The sequence below is a fragment of the Cryptomeria japonica genome, chromosome 3 (genome assembly GCF_030272615.1).
Source record: "Cryptomeria japonica chromosome 3, Sugi_1.0, whole genome shotgun sequence".
NCBI lineage: Eukaryota > Viridiplantae > Streptophyta > Pinopsida > Cupressales > Cupressaceae > Cryptomeria > Cryptomeria japonica.
Genome location: NC_081407.1, coordinates 315,139,119 through 315,159,052, shown reverse-complemented (window position 1 = coordinate 315,159,052; position 19,934 = coordinate 315,139,119).

Below are 19,934 nucleotides of genomic sequence, written 5' to 3'. Positions count from 1 at the left end.
GCATTTCCCCTTTAGCACTTAATTAATTAAATTAATTAGGTCTAGGGTTCTATTTTATCATCTCCCATATCATAAAGTTGGGCCCTTTTCATTAAAGTGTGCCCCTTTCATTTTATTCTTCCAATACATCATTTAATCAAAAAACCCTAATTAGGTCCTATTTTGAACATGGGGGCTTGATTTTGGGGGTCAAAACATCTCGAAATCACCTGTAACTTTGGGATTCTCTCTAAAATCATCATATCCGATGGCCCTGAAAATTTGGTGAAAAGTTGTCGGGACCATGGCGCCCGGAGTGCACATGGTCCTGGACATTTTTCTCGAAATTTTAGGAGCGTGATCCAATCATAAAATAAAGCTTAACCCCAAGAAATTGGCAGGAGATTCAATCTCTAGGTCGGCCAAAAGTTGAAATTAAGACCTAGGGTTTCATATATAAGAGCTCTCTTTCTTCATTTGAAAGGATGAGAGTTTTGGTTTCAAGGACCTTCTATGTAGTGAAAGAGTGGATCTTTGAAGACTTCAACAACATTCAACATCCATCCATCAAGCATCTATCATTTTCATTCATCCATTTAGGGCTTTGAAGGCATTGAAGAACAATAAGGGATCACCGACTGAAGATTGGCTTGTACCCCTCCCTTAGGGTTGGGTATGATTTCATGTTGTTTTCATGTCTTTGCATAAGCTTCATCATATCACTTGTATTCATACTTTAGATCACTTTGCATCTTGATTTGGAGCATTCACATTATCATTTACAAGCAATTAGGGTTTACTTTCTAGGTTGCTCTAGTTTGCTTACTTGCATTTTAGGATCTTGCACACACACAAGGTCTGCACACACAACTTTTACTATACAACTTGGCTATTCATGGAGGTGGAAATCACCAAAGCGGGGGTTTGACTAAGGCAAAACCCTATATAGCTGCCCACCATACCTTTTCAGATATAAGTGCAGGTTTCGGGATTCGGACGACTCTGCAAGTTGCAGATCCGACGGAAGCTGACTGAGACAGAACTTCACACCAAATTCCAACCCAGAAAGCTAGGACAGGGGCATGGGGCACCCTGGTCCTGCCAGGACAGGGGCGCTGGGTGCCCTGGTCCCTGGGACAGGGGCGCTGGGCACCCTGGTCCTGTCCATTTCAATGAATTTTAGCAGTTTCCGAGGTAGCAGCTTCAGTATTTCAGGCTTCTGGCTTCCGGCTTCAGCGGCAGATCTTGCAGAATCAAATCCATTCAAGGTACACATTTACATTTCTCCTCTTATCCTTACAATTGTTCATCATTAAATCTCAATTCTACAATCTTGTGCTCAAAGTTACTAGTTCATACTTACACTTTAGGGTTAATAGTTGAACTTGCATCATTCTATCTATCATTTGCAGCAAAGGAATAGAAATCCTAATAGGTAGCCCATGGCTCTCTCTTCCACAAAAAGAAGTAGCCAATTGTGTGATACCTCTAGGCTCTTTCGTATTCCACAATGTGTGTCAAAAGGTAGGATTAAGACATGTTAGCCTAGTCTCACTTTTTCCCCTACACATCTACAACTTTACATCTAAAATGTTAAAGCAGATTCTATGTGCTTTGAATAAGATTACCTAGCTTGTAGCATACCTCGATAACCCATAATGAAACTCGGTAAATCCTTCTGTTTACTCTGTTCTTCGACTGTTCATTGATAACCTTCTCGGTGACCTCTCTGTGTCTCTGTAACAGTCTTCCTTCATGCATACATAGTGCTATCTCATTGCATCTCTTATCACATCATATCATGTCATATTTCTAACCCTAGAATCATGTTGTATATATAGATCTCTTATAGTGATGATCTGATTCATTGCTTCGATCTTACAAAAAGATTCTTCAAATGAATAACTAAACAAAATATCTCATAGGTTAGATTGGCCTTGTAATCATACACAATCTCATAGTGCAATTTCCAATGCAAAAATGGTTAGATGTGCCTCGATCTTGTAACATGTTTTCATGTGCATGTCTAGGTTCAATGTATCTAGTAAAACATTTCACTCAGTGAATATCAACTCGGTGAGTTAACTTTACCACTTGGTAGCCATGAACCTTTATTCAGTAAACAACTCGGTGAATACTATGTTCTGTGACTGCTTTCTTCAGTAACTGATTAGATTGTTCATATCGACTTCTCTGTGTGTACCGACTGCATGATTTGGTAAAACTAGCCGACTAGAATATAGTATGACTTTGGATATGAAACTAATGGCAATTTGATAAGTAGTAACAATCTCCCCTTTTGACATTAGTTGAGATGTTTGACAAAAACTACTTACAAAGTCATAACTCAAAAAACTATATACTTGACAAAATGACTATACTTGACAATATGTATAATAGTCAATAGTATATGCAGATATACTCCCCTTATCATTATCCTATACATAACTCTGAATTTTGCATGTTTGGTTTGGTTCTATACTGTACTTGTGTGCTCTGAATGCTCTATATATTCTTCTCAGTATACTCCCCTTGTATACAATACTCAAAATTGTGTTATCAAAATTGTACTACTCTCCAAGTGTAGAATTACTCCCCCTTTGATGGGCTTTCCTCCCCTGTGTAGTAACATAATATTACTCCCCCTTTTTGACAAACATTAAAAACTTAATTTGCATCCGGAGGTGGTAACTGATCAAAAATAGTCTTATACTTGGTCTGGGCATCAGTGAGGGTGACTGAGAGTGAGTCCTTGAGACTTTCCATTAATGAGTTTTGTGCTTGAATATCAAATAAGAGTGATATCAAGCTGTCAAGAGTGCTTCCCTCTTGGGTAGTTGATAAGCTTGTAGCTCGGTTAAGTTGCTTTTGGACTGATGAGAGATGAGGAAGGAATAATGTTTGAAGGGTCATTATATCCATCCTAAATTTATGCTCTTCATTCCTCAGTTCTAATTGTTGAGCCATGAGTTGTTGTAGCTTTTTTGTAAAAAGTTTGAACTGAATTAGGCTTAGTGGTCAACTTGGATGAGAGATCGGTGATCTCTTTCTCAATTGCATCAGTTTTATTTTTTATGTCTTTAATAAATAAAGAAAATGTACACAATTTCTGGAATAAATAAAGAATGTGCTTGAGTTGAGGGGTCAACTCAGCAATGAATTTTACAAGTTTTACCTTGCCAACAGCAATTGATTTTTGGAATTCCTCTATCATTTTTGTTGTGAGCTCTTTATCCTTGAGCTTGCTTAGGTATTCGGATGCATCAACTCCAGATGTTTCAATCTGATTAAGGAGTTCATCCAACTGAATATGGATAGCTGCATCGGTTGACACTGTTGTTGATGGTAGCATTTTTGTGAGCAGTGTCCTAACCTTTTGAAGTACCTTGTTCTTTTTTTGTATTGCTAGTTGTTTCTCCTGTTCATCCTTTGCTTTGCATAGTTCATTGAATTCAGTGAGTGCTTGCCTTTTAATTTGGAGATGTCGACATTGGGCAACACGATCAGTTTAGATAAGTCAAATTTAAAACCATGCTTTCTCACCTTTTTCTCTTTTCCTTTTGTCTGGGGCACTAAGACAAGTGCTTGTGAGGCTTGCTGTCCCTTGGTAGGTTGCTCGGTAGATGCAACACTTTGCACTATTCTTGTAGTAGTTGCAGTGTCTTTGGATGGCTTGATGCTAGGGATCTCTGCTGTAATATTTGTTGTTCTTGTCTGTGCTTGAGACGATTGATCTTTTGTTGTGTCTGCTACAGCTTCAGACTTGTTACCTGTATCTTCTACAGCTTCAGATTTGTTACCTTTGATAACTTGTTCAGTGTCCTTAGGGGCTTCGGTTGGTACTGTTGGCTTCACCGGCGGATAAGGCTAAACTTGTTCTAAGACCGATTCACTAGACACAATTTTTGCATAAGTGGCGTCTTCAATCATTTCTTGCTCCAGTGCGGCTTCATCCATTACATCTTCATCAATTTGTATTGTGTCAACCAGGTTTGGACCTTGCTTGGTGACATCTGGATCTTGCTCGATGACATCAACAATTTCAATTTGAGATTGTTCACTGACATCCTTTTGTTTGAAGATCTCCTGCCACTTGGCCTTGGTCTCATTCTCCACATCAATATATAGCCCATTCATCAATTTTAAGGCTCTCTGTTTCACAAGAAATTTTGAATTGTATGTGGACAAATGCTCCTTGATTTCAGCTACAGACATGTCAAGAAATAAGTGGACAAGACTTCTTTCTCTTATTTGTCTCTCTGAATCCATTGCATATTTCCATCTGTTATCAATATGTGAGTAGAGTTCACTTGGAAGTGACTTTGCTAGTTCCAATGGTGCTAACAGAAACTTCAGTAATGTACATATGACAGCTTCTTAAATCTGTCATTTCTCATCATTGTTCCTAGACTCATACTTAACATATCTAAATCCTGCAAATCCACCATATTCCTTAAGATTGGCATAAAATTTTTCAACACTGTGAATGTTTGCCTTTTTGCACTTCACAATCTGGAATTTGTTAGCATCATCAGACTCTGTATCACTTGACTCTTTTGCCAAGATGAGTCTCCGAGTAGATTTCTTGTAAGTCTTTGTTACCTTAGGAATGGCAATAGTCTTTTGTTTCTTGCTCGGTGATGCAACTGATGCTCTAGTGTTGGTTCTCTTTGTTGGTGGAGTCAGTAGGGTCTTTGTGATGTCCTGTTTCTTTCTTTTTAGAACTTTTCCCTTTAGCAACTCTGTACTCAATGTTATTGCAGCCTCCTGTGCTTTTGATTCTTCCTCGGTAATGGAAAGATTTCCTTTGACAGGTGTAGATGAGGATTCTTCTCCGAATTTCTCAAATAAAGCTTTTATCATCTTTGTAGCTTTCCTTGTAGCCTTAGGAACTACAATGCTCATTTTTACTTTCTCCTTTACCTCTTCATAGGTTCCATACCTTAGTTCAGTTTCATGCCTTGGCAATGATAGGTAGGCATCAATTTGTTGCTGTGTGATGTCATAATCAATTTCATAACCCATTGGTTACAACGACTGAATCCTTGGCTCAATAGCATTTATATAGCAGTAATCAGTGTCAACTTCAAAACAAATATTGTCCTTGTATTTTTCAACCAGCTATGGTGGGGTCCTGTACCTGTTGTGCATTTTCTCTTAGAATTCACTAAAGTAATCATCCATGACATCATTAAAGTTATCTCCTAACTTCTTGATGTAATCATTGATACGATGGGTGATAGGTCAGTGTAGCTCCCATACTACTTTACCGACTGAGGGAAAGAACTTTTCAAAATAGAAAAACATACAGAAAAGTAGTGAACCGAACTTGAGTGTGTTTTTTGAGTTGTTCTTCTTTGGCTTCCTTATTATGTTCAGGTTCTCAAATAAGTTCTTTAGTAGTACTTCACACAAGTCTACTTTCATTCCCTTCTTTACTATTTTGTAGGCCAGGTCTACTGCAGCACATGGTACACTGTTTTCCCTTGCAGATTGGAAGAAACAGTAACCAATGACTTTGATTTCAAATTTCAGTTTAGCATCAGTGACATTATTCAATTTCAGTCCTCGATAATTAGATTCTACTCTGGTTAGACTGATTAGCTCCTTTTGTGATATCATTTTCTATGCACGAGCATGATCGTAGATGGGATATCCGATGATCAGGTGAATGACTTCCTTCATGATCTTGAATGGTTGCTCTTGTAGCCACATGAAATCGTCATGTACTCTGCTCAATACAAACTTAACCCATTGGGGTTTGAACACACGAGGATAGACTAGGGCTTTAGTTAATCCCTTGATTCTGATATGTTCAAATTTACTATCCAATTTGCCGTCAGTGCATAGTTCATCATATGTGTCACTGATCTCTACTTGACTGAGTTCCTCAACACGACACTTGGTAAAGAATCTAACATCTTCTACCATTAAGACTCGATTCGGGATGAGTGAAAATGCAGTTTTATCATCTGGTTCTGAGGCGACTTTAGGAGTTAGGGAATACTTTAGAGATGGCTTCTCCACATTTTGGACAACTACAAGGTCTTGGATCTTGGGCGCCATGGTAGTTCTCGAGTAAAAATTTGACAGGTTATCCTTAGGGTTTATAAGTGACTTACTCTTCACACTCGATAGACACTAGCAATTTGACTAGATCAGAAACCAGCTAAACAGTGTGAATGGATTGATGTAAATACCTTGAAAATTTGCTCTGAATGAAATTTGGTCGCTTTGATTCACTCTGCTTTGCTTCTCGAAAACTTGGGTGGATGAAAATAACTGTGAAAACACTTTTAAGTACTCAAAAATACCTTATCGGGCTCTATGCAAGTTAAGTCATGATATTAAATGCACTCGGTTCACCTTTTACCGATTTACTTCATTTTCTGTTTTCACCGAGTATCCAACTTTGCTTTGTTAACCGACTTGACAGGTTTCCTGTATACACCGACTTGATAGGTTTCCTGTATAGTATGTAAACTGACTAATTGCATCTTAACTATGTAGATTTTGAATTTTGTTCATAATAAAATAGGAACTATTATGATTTAACTTTTAAAGAATGTAGTCCCTTCATACCTTTTCTTGATTAATTTGAAATAGGTGCACCTAACTCGGTAGGTAAGGTGCTTTCTTCATTAGACATAATTTCTTTCTTTTTCCAAACCATCTTGAATTTTTCTTTTATCTCCTCAGTGTCTCTTCTTGGTTGATCTCTGCAATCTCCAGCTAAATGTCTAGCTTTGTGACAATGAAAACATGCCATACCGAGATTTCTCCATGATCTCCGATTGTTCATTCCAAACCTTATAAAATAGTTGGCACTTATATGTCCATATCTTCCACAACATTCGCACCATATCCTTGTATTGTAATCCCATGGTACTACTGCATATTGTCAGTAAGAATCTGTATGAGTTTGGTAACCTCCAACATTTGCTCGGTGTGGATACTTCATGTAGTTCTTTTGCTTAAACCAGCATCTCTCATTTTTATGTCCATATCTATTGTAGTTTTTACAAAACCCTTTGAATTTTGCCTTCTGATGGTTGTTAACAGACTTTGTCCTACATTGATTAGGTATATGACCATATTTTTTGCAATTATAACAATATCCATTAGACTTAGAGATATTCGGTTGCTTACCTTTTCTGATCTGGCATATGTTGGTAGTATGACCTTTATTTCCACAGTAGTAGCAAATAGGCTTCTTCCTTTTGATGTTATTTCTTTTTCCAGCTTATTTTGATGATTCTCCTCTCTCGGTAGTATTAATTCCTTTCTCGGTAGAGTCTTTTCCTTTGTAACCGAGTCCTCCATCTTTATAGAGTCTTCTTGTATTCAGTTGCTCATCCAACATCTTTGATGCTTCATAACTTTTCTCCAATGATTCTTTGGATTTCTTTTATGTTTCAAGTTCACCAGTCAACCTTGATACTTCAAGTTTCAATGATTGATTTTCATCATTCTTCAGAATTGCTTCATGATGAGCATAACCTAGTTGATCTATCATATTTTGTTGAATACCAGTTAACCTTATGATTTCATCATCCTTATCAGATACTAGAGCTTCAAGTTGTTGTTTCTCTCTTTGTAGATCTCTTGCTTTATCCTTAGCTCTCCTTAATGCATCTAGATTTTCAGTCTTTCGTGTACCAAAATGTTCATGTTCTCTTTTCATTGCTTTTAGTTGATCAGCCAATGCTTTGTTCTTTTCTTTCAACATTCCAATCATTTCTTTAGTTTCTTCAGATATACTATTCTCAGATGATGTCTTGATTTGTTCCACTAGCTCTTGAGAATCCTACAAGTCATCAGATAATCTTCTCCTTACTTTAAGAGATTTTTGCATTTGCCTCTGCATGTCTGCAATCACTTGATTTGTATTATCCAGCTCTTCTTGAAGATGCACAATCCTTTGAGATTGTTTGTAGCCTTCCATTGCTGAGATCTTTCTCTTTAGGTGGTTAAACCCTTTTTCAAGATTCAAGCTCTGATACCAATTGTTAGGCCCAATATAGAAAGCTAATGTACTGAGAGGGGAGGGGTGAATAAGTACTCCAAAAAATTTCTTTTGTAATAACCTTACTGTTATGCATAAATAGAATAGTTCAGTAACATAAAATAAAACTATAATCAATAGATAACAATCATACATGATTCACTCCATAACACATATATTTTGGTCATGCAGAAACTCTTGGTTAGAGAGAAAAACTACAGTGGGGATGGCACCCACAACTTCACTACTGCAATAATAAAGAATGCTCAGTTAGAGCTACATTTAGCTATTTATGATAGCTTACCCTGTTAGGAGTATTAAGATCAGTTAGATCTACCTTACTAAAGGATTTTTACAACACTATATAAGTGTAGCACCTAGTTAAAGGATTTACGATTTATAGACTTGGTTAGAGTCTTTTACCCTGTTAAAGGTTTCTCTTACAACTTCAAAACATTACAATATAATCATTACAAATATCTGCAACTTTACATCTAAAATGTTAAAGTAGATTCTATGTGCTCTGAATAAGATTACCTAGCTTGTAGCATACCTCGGTAACCCATAATGAAACTTGGTAAACCCTTCTATTTACTCTGTTCTTTGACTGTTCACTGATAACCTTCTCAGTGACCTCTCTGTGTCTCTATAACAGTCTTCCTTCATGCATACACACTGATATCTCATTGCATCTCTTATCACATCATATCATGTCATATTTCTAACCCTAGAATCATGATGTACATATAGATCTCTTACAGCAGTGATCTGATTCATTGCTTCGATCTGACAAAAAGATTCTTTGAATGAATAACTAAACAAAATATCTCATAGGTTAGATTGGCCTTGTAATCATACACAATCTCATAGTGCAATTTCCAATGCAAAAATGGTTAGATGTGCCTCGATTTTGTAACACGTTTTCATGTGCATGTCTAGGTTCAATGTATCTAGTAAAACATTTCACTCGATGAATATCAACTCTGTGAGTTAACTTTACCACTTGGTAGCCATGAACCTTTATTTGGTAAATAGCTCAGTGAATACTATGTTCTGTGACTGCTTTCTTCAGTAACTGACTAGACTGTTCATACCGACTTCTCTGTGTGTACCGACTGCATGATTTGGTAATACTAACCGGCTAGAATATAGTATGACTTTGGATATGAAACTAATGGTAATTTGATAAGTAGTAACATCAATATGCATCCTACAACAACACATGGTGCGTACATGATTAATCTGAATATAAAAAGGTTTTGCCATTTCAAAAAATCTTTGAGAAATTCTTATTTGAGGAAACTTTTCAAGGAATCTGTCATAAAATTTTGTTTGAGTCATATCCAAATAGTTTTTTGCATGTGGCTCATGATTTGTAGACCCTATTCACCTTCTAACAACATCTCTTTGGTTGGGTGAAACTCATGTGTTTTCATGCCAAAAAAAAATAATTAATGTTCTTAGTGCATCAACAACAACCTTGTCTTTGCGTGGTAGTCTACCCGAGAATGCCCAAAGAGAATTATTGTTAGGTTCCTCTATTTTTTCCTTCCTCTATAATGCTTTACTTAATGTTGTTCTACTAACGTTTAATGACTTGTTTTTCTTATCAAACGGTCTTTTTTTAATTTTCTTTCTCATTATGGTTGATGTAATGACACGTCAAGTAACATTAGAATCTTTAGTGCGTGATTTTGAACAAATAGCTTGATATGCAACAAATAGATTTCTCACAATATTTCTTTTGTTATTACTTTTGGATGATCTTAGGCCTATAATTTTCATTGTCTCTAAAAATTTTAATCATTTGAACAATTAATTGACATCTTGTTGTTTGATTTAACTTTTCAAAAAAGTTTTGCCATAATGTTTTAACCATTTTCCTACAAGTTCGTTCATTCATTTTATCGGGCATTGGCTTCAGTATATTCTCATCAATGTCAATTAGATACTTTGGTTTCCTACGAATGATTCTAGTAGGTGTTAACATCGGTGCATTGTGTACATTCAATTCATCAAATAGACTAGGTGTATACTCATCATTTAATTGATTATTCAATGTGGTCTCATCTTCAATTGCATTAGGTGCATTATGTTCATTTGGTAAATCAAATTGAGATGTTGAGGATGACATACCTTCTTGTCTCATTGTTCTTATGTCACATAATTTCTTCATATGTTTCCTTTGTCTTTCCTTTTCAGCCTCTCATTGTTCCATCGTTCCTCACTTGTTCTTTCTCATGGTTGATATCGGTTGTCCTAAATAGAATCATATTACATATATATGTAAACAAAAGTTTGTAAACAATCAAACCATAAATATGCATCTTATCATTATTTTTTTGAATCAAAATTATTAAAAAATCACAATAATATTGACAAAACTAATAAGAACAACAATTCAATCATTTGAAATCATGCAAAAACAAAAAAATCACTTCTATGTATAAAACAATGACAAAAGTGTAGACACAGTTGCAATGGGGCCTTCAACGACCTCAAAAACTTATTTTGAGGTCGTTGAGACTCTTGAGAAACTAAAACTATGTATAAGTACCACGTACATGGTCTATTAATAATCGCGTACACCCTATTAGTCCCTAAAATGTTTGCAAGGCCAATGGTATTTTTTGGCACCCTGTACGTGCTTAGAACTCATAAATACCATGTATGTGCTCCTAAGCCTTAAAAATATTATGGCAGGGCAATAGAGAGAGAGAGAAAGAGGGAGAGATACAAGGAGAGAGAGAGAGAGACAGAGAGAGATAGAGAGAGACAAAGAGAGAGACAGAGACAGAGGAGGGGAGAGGGAGAGGGAGGGATGATTTCCCAAATCCCACCACAAGAGGAGTGTTGTGGAGGGATGATTCACAATGGGTTTTGTACACTAATTCAAATGCTAAGTCTATCAAGGAAAACATAGGGCCTCTCAAGTTCAAACTATGGACCTTGAGATTATTACGTCTATTGTTCATCCAAATGGTGATCACTACATGGTAGACCTAATTACTGATAACTTAATGATGAATGGATAGTACCAAACCGGTACTGAGAGGGGGGCGGTGAATCAATACAGACAAAAACACAATCCTAAACTGGTATGTTAGTAGACACTGTGCTTTGGCAGACAAATAGTAACACCGGTCTTAAAGAGAGTACAACCGGCAAAACCCAAAATAAATAAGACAAGCATAAATCGGTTGACACTTATCTTTTCATACAATCTAATACTCCATTTCTATTTCACCCTAGTGCATGAACAGGTAATCTATCATCAAAGATATATAAATAGCTAGATCAACATGATTTACCTTCAGACACAAATCACTTAAACCATCACATGAATAATACCACACATGACACAGATTTTTCATGTGGAAACCCAACTAGGAAAAACCATGGTGGGGATGAATACCCACAAGTTGTTTTTGAACTCTTTAGAAGTCCACTCTATTAGGAGCCTTGTTCTATTAAATATTGATACAATAGGTTCTATTAGAAACTGATCTTGTTAGGGATCACCCGGTTAAGGGATGGCTAGAATACCTAGTTAAGGGTTAAACCCTATTAAAGGTTACCTTGTTAGAGGATTTCAAGAACTCAATGGTTTGAGTCACCCTGTTAAAGGATTTACAGTAAGCCAATTAAAGCTACCATGTTAAGGGATTTCCCAATTGTTGAAGTGGTTAGAGATCAACAGGTATTACAATGATCTGGTAACAACACTCAATGCCAATGCAGATCCGCTTTAGCTCCTCTTCACCTTCTGCACTTACACTCTGCAGGTATCACTTCTCTCCTCTAGTCTGGCAAGAATCATGTATCTCTTCTCTTAGATACACACACACAACTTTTACCAACAACTTCAGAAAGAAACACAACATAGACCTTATAAATAGATAGGTCGGTAGCATAAACTCTAAACCCTAAACCTGTTAGGTTAAGCAATTTGAAATGGTTCAATCCTGACCGTTGAGCACATTGCATTAAATGCAATAGTCTTGAACCAATCTCAATACATTCTCCATCGTTCATTTTCCACCAATTTCATGGCGGCTGATAACCCATCATGCGTTATCACTGTTTATAAACTTCGCACATTCTCGAGGTAGATAGGAACAGTCTCCTTCATGCAAGATCCTTCATGCGTACAAGGTTGACATGGTAACATGATCTTTTCTTCGTTATAATGCTAACTCATCACACAAAGTCACTAGTTGAGTCACACAGGCTTGAATTACTTCAACCAAAAACCCTGAAGTTGAGACTACCAACCGGTAGTCATACACAGCTTCCATGTACTAGTACCCATAACCACATGCGGTTCACCTTGAACAAACACACCGCTTCACTTTGGCACATATACCGGTTCTTGGTAACATATCGGTTCTCTCTTCTTCAGCATATTGACATCAATGACAACATACAATGTCATCATGTCCTCATACCGGTTCATATAATGCCAACAATCTCCCCCTTTGGCATTGATGGCAATATACAAAGATATCTCTCCACTTCACATCTTCTCCCCCAATTTCTGCATTTATCTTCTCCGCTTCACTTCTTCTCCCCCTTTGACAACAATGCCAAAGTGGAGGCACAAGCTTCCCTGTTCCATTATGTTGCTCCCCTTAAGGAGTAGCATCCTTCAACACATCAATCCTGAAGAAAAATTTGACTATGCAATACTTGACTGATGTGGAGCATACACCTTTAGTTTACCTCCTAAAGGGGAAGCACCCCTAATTCACCTCTTAAGTACATAAATGTAGCCTTTGGGAGAGGCTTGGTGAATATGTCTACTAACTGCTCCTTACTGGAAACATGTTCCAGTGCAATCTCTTTGCTCTGAACCTTTTCCCTCAAGAAATGATACTTGAGCTCAAAGTGCTTGGTTCTAGAATGTAAAACTGGATTCTTGGAGATGTTAATTGCACTAGTATTGTCACAAAATATACTTACCGGTTTAGATATAGGAACTTTGAAGCCATTTACTACATGCTTCATCCAAATTGTCTGAGTGCAGTTCATGAAAGCTGCAATATACTTTGCTTCCATTGTAGACTAAGAGATACAACTCTGCTTCTTACTCATCCATGAGACCAGTCTACCACCAAGAAAGAATGCACCACCGGTTGTGCTCTTCTGGTCTTCCACATTACCTACCCAATCAACATCTATGAATACTTTCAAGTTGAAATCCTTGCTTATGGATACCACAATCCATAATCAATAGTTCCCTTCAGATACCTAAGAATCCTCTTGACTGCAACCAAGTGGGATTCTCTTGGACTTTTCTAGAACCTTGCAGTAATCCCAACTGCATGTGCAATATCTGGTCTGTTATGCACTACATAATGCAACTTACCAATTGTTGATCGGTATTCCTTCTCATCAACCAATGCTGAATCATCCTCTTTGGATAGTTTACAACCGGTCACCATCGGTGTACCAACCAATTTTCTATCTTCCATGCCAAAGGTCTTCAACACCTCTTTGACATACTTGGACTGAGTGATAAAGATTCCATCTTTCATCTACTGAATGTGCAGCCCAATGAAGAACTTAATCTCCCCTATGAGTGACATCTCAAACTCTTTCTTCATCTCATCTGCAAACTCATGACTCATCTTGTCATCTCCACCAAAGATAATGTCATCAACAAATACCTCATAGATCAAGATCTAATCTCCTTCAGACTTCAAGTAGATATTGCTATCTTTGCTTGTTCTCTCAAATCCAATCTTCACAAGATGGGAGTGTAGGTGTTCATACCATTCTCTAGGTGCCTGCTTTAGACCATATAAGGCTTTATGTAGCCTACACACCATGTCACTTCCTTCAGATAGGGAAAACCCATCTGGTTGCTTTATACACACCTCCTCTTCAAGTACACCATTTAGGAATGCAGATTTTACATCCATTTGATATAATTTGAATCCTTTAAAAGATGCATATGCAAGAAGCATACAAACTCCTTCCAATCTGGCTACAAGAGTAAAGGTTTCTCCATAGTCTTCTCCTTCTTCTTGGGCATATCCTTTGCACACCAGTCTGGCTTTATTTCTAATCACTATGCCATCCTCATTCAGCTTATTTCTAAAAACCCATTTGGTACCAATGACATTTTTATGCTCTGGTCTGGGTGCCAAAGACCATGTACCATTTCTCTCTATCTCATCAAGTTCCTCTTCCATTGCCTTGAACCAGTCTTCATCTTTATGTGCCTCTTTGAATGATGTAGGCTCAAATTCAAAGATCATACATGAGTTTTCTTTGACCTTTCTTCTCGTAAGGATTCATGCATCCTTATCTCCTATGATCTGCTTAGGATCATGATTCATCTTGACATACCAAGGAATGGTCTTGATAGATTCCTCTTGCTTTTCTTCTTCATCTTCATCTCCATCAGTATCAGCATCTACTTCTGCCAGTGTAGGAACACTATTACTGGTACTTGGTTTACTGGCAACCAGTTCCCAGAAAGTTACAACTAGTTCATTTACCACTTGCTCACTGTCAGTTTCCTCAGTTTTCTCAGAGGTTTCATCAACTCTTACATTGACACTTTCCATAATTCTCTGAGTCCTATTACTGAAACACTTGAGAGCTTTTCTCTTGGTGGAATACCCTAGGAATATTCCCTCATCCCATTTCACATGAAATTTGCTCTAGTGTTTGCTCCTCTTGATGTAACATTTGCTACCAAACACTCTAAAGTAGCTAACCATAGGTGTCTTACCAGTCCAATACTCATAAGGAGTTTTATCCTTACCTTTCTTGATGGGTACCTGGTTCATTGTGTAGATTGCAGTGCTCACTGCTTCTCTCCAAACAGTGTGAGCTACCTTTCCTTGAATCAACATTGTTCTTGTTGCTTCAACCACAATCTGATTTTTCCTCTTTGCTAGGCCATTCTATTGTGGAGTCCAGGGGGTAGACAATTGCCTCTTGATGCCATGTTCTTCACAGTACTTGTTGAATTCACTGGAAGTGAATTCCCCTCCATGATCAATTCTCAGACACTTGATCCTTTTACCGCTTTCCTTCTCCACTAATGCTCTGAAATCTTTGAACTTTACAAAAGCTCCAGACTTATCTTTCAAGAATGTGACCCACATCATTCTTGAGCAGTCATCAGTGAGAATCATGAAGTACCCATCACCCTACACACTCCTAGTTTTCATAGGACCACACAAATCAGTACGCACAAGATCAAGCAAATTGTCAGTAGTGAAAGGTTTACCTTTAAAGGTTGAGGAAGACATTTTCCCTAGTTGACACTCTCTGCACAAGGTATTTTTCGGTTTGTTCAGCACCGCCAACCCTCTAACTACCTTGATCTTACTAGCCTTCACAATGCTATCAAAGTTTACATGGCAGAGTCTCCTATGCCATATCTAGCTATCATCAAATTTATCCATAAGACATGTACTTATATTTGCATTCAGCTGAAATAGGTTACCTTTGGTCTACATGCGAGTGGCCACCAATTCATCATTCTTTCCTTTGATTCCTTACACTCCATTCTTGAATTCCAGAGTGAGACCACTATCATTTAGTTGGGCAACACTTAGAAGAATGTGTCTTAGACCATAAACCCAATACACATTTTCAGCACTACTCTTTCCATTTATAGAGATGGACCCTCTGCCTTTGACCATACATGGTGCATCATTACCAAAGTGAACCACACCACCATCATACTCTTCCAAGGATAGAAACTTGCTTCGGTCACCAGTCATATGGTGAGAACAACCACTATCAATAATCCACTCATTGGTATTATCAAAGCAGGAGACAAGAGCCTTCTTGTCTGACACATCTTCCTGGATAAAAACAAACATAATATCTTCATTTTCTTCATCTTCTGACTCCTCATCTGTGACACCTTCATCAACTACCACAAAACAATTTCTCCAATTTCCTCCTTTGAATTTCTTGAACCTTTCCGGTTTGTCCTTGTTGTCACCATTAGGACAGTTTACAACAATATGTCCTATCTGGTTACAAGAAAAGCATTTCAAAGGGAGATTACCTCTATATTTACTGGTTCCTTTAGGAAGTTTCCTAGCAAGAAGAGCTTCAAATTCCATCAAAATCTCCTCATCATCCATCTCTCTGCTCTATCTTGGTTCACCACTAGTGCTAGCTTCTTTTCCTTTGTTGGATGGTACAACAGAAGCTTTAAAAGCTAATTCAGTCTTTTGAACACTGCCATTAAAACTATTTATCTCATAGGCTGTCAACTTTGCAATGATGGAGTCTAGGGATACCTTAGTCTTGTCTATTGATCTCAACTCCTAAATAGAAGCAACCCTTATTGCATAGACCGGTAATAAGGATCTCAGGATTTTTCTTACCACGATGGAATATTCCATTTTACCACGTGCACTCTTGATATCTCCAACAACAGTTTTGATTCTTATTCCATACTGTTGAATGGTCTCACCTTCAACCATCTGCATGTCTTCAAAATTCCCTCTAAGGCTTTCTTCCTTAGCTTGTTTTACATGCTCATTACCGTCATAGATATTTTTAAGAGTATCCCATACTTCTTTCGGATTTACTTTATCTTGGACATCAATAAACTCAATGTCAGATAAACTACTAATTAGGGCTTCCATGACTTGCTCATTCTCTTGCATCTCTCTCTTTTGGTCATCAGTGAGAGTACCAGTAGGGGCAACATAAGCATTCTCAACATAGCTCCAATGTTGAGCACCCATGCTTCTGATGTATATCTTCATTCCGTCTTTCCATATACTGAAATTATCTCTGTTGAACTTTGGACCTTCCCTCTTCATCATTAGACTGGGATCTTTTCCTCAAGTGGTTAAGCTTATAACACAAAGGACTTGGAGGAGACTCTGATACCAATTGATAACTTAATGATGAACAAATAGTACCAAACTAGTACTGAGAGGGGGGGGTGAATCAATACAGACAAAGACACAATCCTAAACTGGTTTGTCAGTAGGCACTGTGCTTTGGAAGACAAACAGTAACACCGGTCTTAAATATAGTGCAACTGGCAAAACCCAGAATAACTGAGATAAGCATAAACTGGTTGACACTTATCTTTTCATACAATCTAATACTTCATTTCCATTTCACCCTAGTGCATGAACATGTAATCTATCATCAAAGATATATAAACAGCTAGATCAACATGATTTACCTTCAGACACAAATCACTTAAACCATCACATGAATAACACCACACATGACATAGATTTTTCACGTGGAAACCCAACTGGGAAAAACCACGGTGGGGATGAATACCCATAAGCTATTTTTGAACTCTTTAGAAGTCCACTCTGTTAGGAGCCTTGTCCGACTAAAGACTGATACAATAGGTTTTGTTAGGAACCGATCCTGTTAGGGATCACCCAGTTAAGGGATGGCTAGAATACCCAGTTAAGGGTTAAACACTATTAAAGGTTACCTTGTTAGAGGATTTCAAGAACTCAATGGTTTGAGTCACCCTGTTAAAGGATTTACAGTAAGCCGGTTAAAGCTACCCTGTTAAGGGATTTCCCAACTATTGAAGTGGTTAAAGATCAACATGTATTACAATGATCTGGTAACAACACTCAATGCCAATGTCGATCCATTTTAGCTCCTCTTCACCTTCTGCACTTACACTCTGTAGGTATCACTTCTCTCCTCTGGTCTGGCAAGAATCATGTATCTCTTCTCTTGGATACACACACACAACTTTTGCCAACATTTTTAGAAAGAAACACAACATCGACCTTATAGGAAACAAATAGGTCAGTAGCATAAACCCTAAACCCTAAACCTATTAGGTTAAGCAGTTCAAAATGGTTCAATCCCGACTGTTGAGCACATTGCATTAAATGCAATAGTCTTGAACCAATCTCAGGACGTTCTCTATCATTTGTTTTCCATTGATTTCATGGCAGCTGATAACCCATCACGTGTTATCACTGTTTACAGACTTTGCACATTCTCAAGGTAGATAGGAACAATCTCCTTCATGCAAGATCCTTCACACACACAAGGTTGAGGTGGCAACATGATCTGTTCTTCATTATAATGCTAACTCAGCACACAAAGTCACCAGTTAAGTCACATAGGCTTGAATTACTTCAATAAAAAACCCTGAAGTTGAGACTACCAACCGGTAGTCATACAAAGCTTCCATGTACTAGTTCCCATAACCACATGCTAGTTCACCTTGAATGAACACACCGCTTCACTTTGGCACATATATGAGTTCACAATTTTATACCAGTTCTCACATATACCGGTTCTTGGTAACATATCGATTCTCTCTTCTTCAGCATATTGACATCAATGATAACATACAATGTCATCATGTCCTCATACCGGTTCACATAATGCCAACAATTACAATACAATAATATAAATTAAGGGGGATAAAGGGGTAGAGAGAGAGAGAAGAAGAGAGAGAGGGATGGGGCATGGAGGAAGGGAGAGAGAGAGAGAGAGAGAGAAATCAATTAAATTGTATTCTATCAAATCAATCTTACTAGATAAGCTAATAAGATAGTTAAATGCAATGGAATTGATTTCCTTGGTATGGCTATAAATTGCTACCCAAACCATGAGTTTGGAAACCACTTCGTATTATAAGAATTACAGGGGAGCAAATTAGGCAGAAAAAATGTGCATTACCAAAGATTGCCCAAATCCCACCACAGGAGGAGTGTGGTGGAGGGATGATGCACAATGGGTTTTGTACATTGAGTCAAATGATAAGTCTATCAAGAAAAGCATATCCTCTCAAGCTCAAACTGTGGACCTTGGGATTATTAGGTCTACTATTCATCCAAATGGTGACCACTACATGACAGGCCTAATTGCAATACAACAATATAAAGTAAGGGAGATAAAGGGGGTAGGGAGAGAGAAAGAGTGTGGAGGGAGAGAATAAGAGAGAGAGAGGGATAGGGTATGGAGGAAGGGAGAGGGAGAGAGAGGTAGAGGGAGGGAGAGAGAGAGAGAGGGAGAGAAAGAGAGGTACCTTGTACACACTTGAGAGGGGGAAAGAGGGAGACAATACACATACATACACACATATGTGTAAGTATATAACATATATATTATATGTATATACACATATTATATATACAATATCATATTATACATATTATACCCACTCTCAAATTTTAAACAAAAGTAGCGTGTACGCGTTGTTTTAGCTTTAATACCTTGTATGCATTGTTTATAGTAAAGACGACGCATACACACTTCTTATACCATAGGTACCCCATACACGCTTTTGACTGTTTAGGCTTGGAAATAGGCCTAGATGACAAAGCTACGAGTTGGAAGTTTGATTTCCCTCCATTTCCCTTCTTTTTGACATGTTTTATTTTATCAACTTGGTTTCTTGACTTTTTCATCATTGGGTTTACACTTCATCAGGTGGGTATTTCTTAAATTGCCACCATATTTTCACCCACCTTCTGAGCTTTCTAACCATATAATTTTTAAAAAATTTGAACAACAATAACATATTATTAGTGAATTTCTTCTACCATCGTCTTCATAGTTCTCACAGACATATGTGTACCATTTTTTTAATAACTTTTGATCTACTTATCCAAATTTAAAAAATTTTATATATTATTGTAGTGAACTTGATTCCTTACAATTTAAAAAAAATTGTATTTTTTTATTTTTTTAGTGCAAGTTATGCTTCGCGCACGAACAGGTACCTAATTTTTAGGATGTGCTCAATTGGAAAAATCATTAAAAAAAAATACTCAACAAAATGTTACAAAAAAATACACAACTTCTAGTGCTCACTCTTAACTATCTTTCTGCCAAAGGATTTGTCAAAATACTAAATCTAACTATGACTTTTTTGATGCACACGTTAGACACTATGTTGTATTTTTCAGAAAAAAATTAGGGTCTATTTTCCATGCGCAAAGGATTTGAACCCCTTGATATT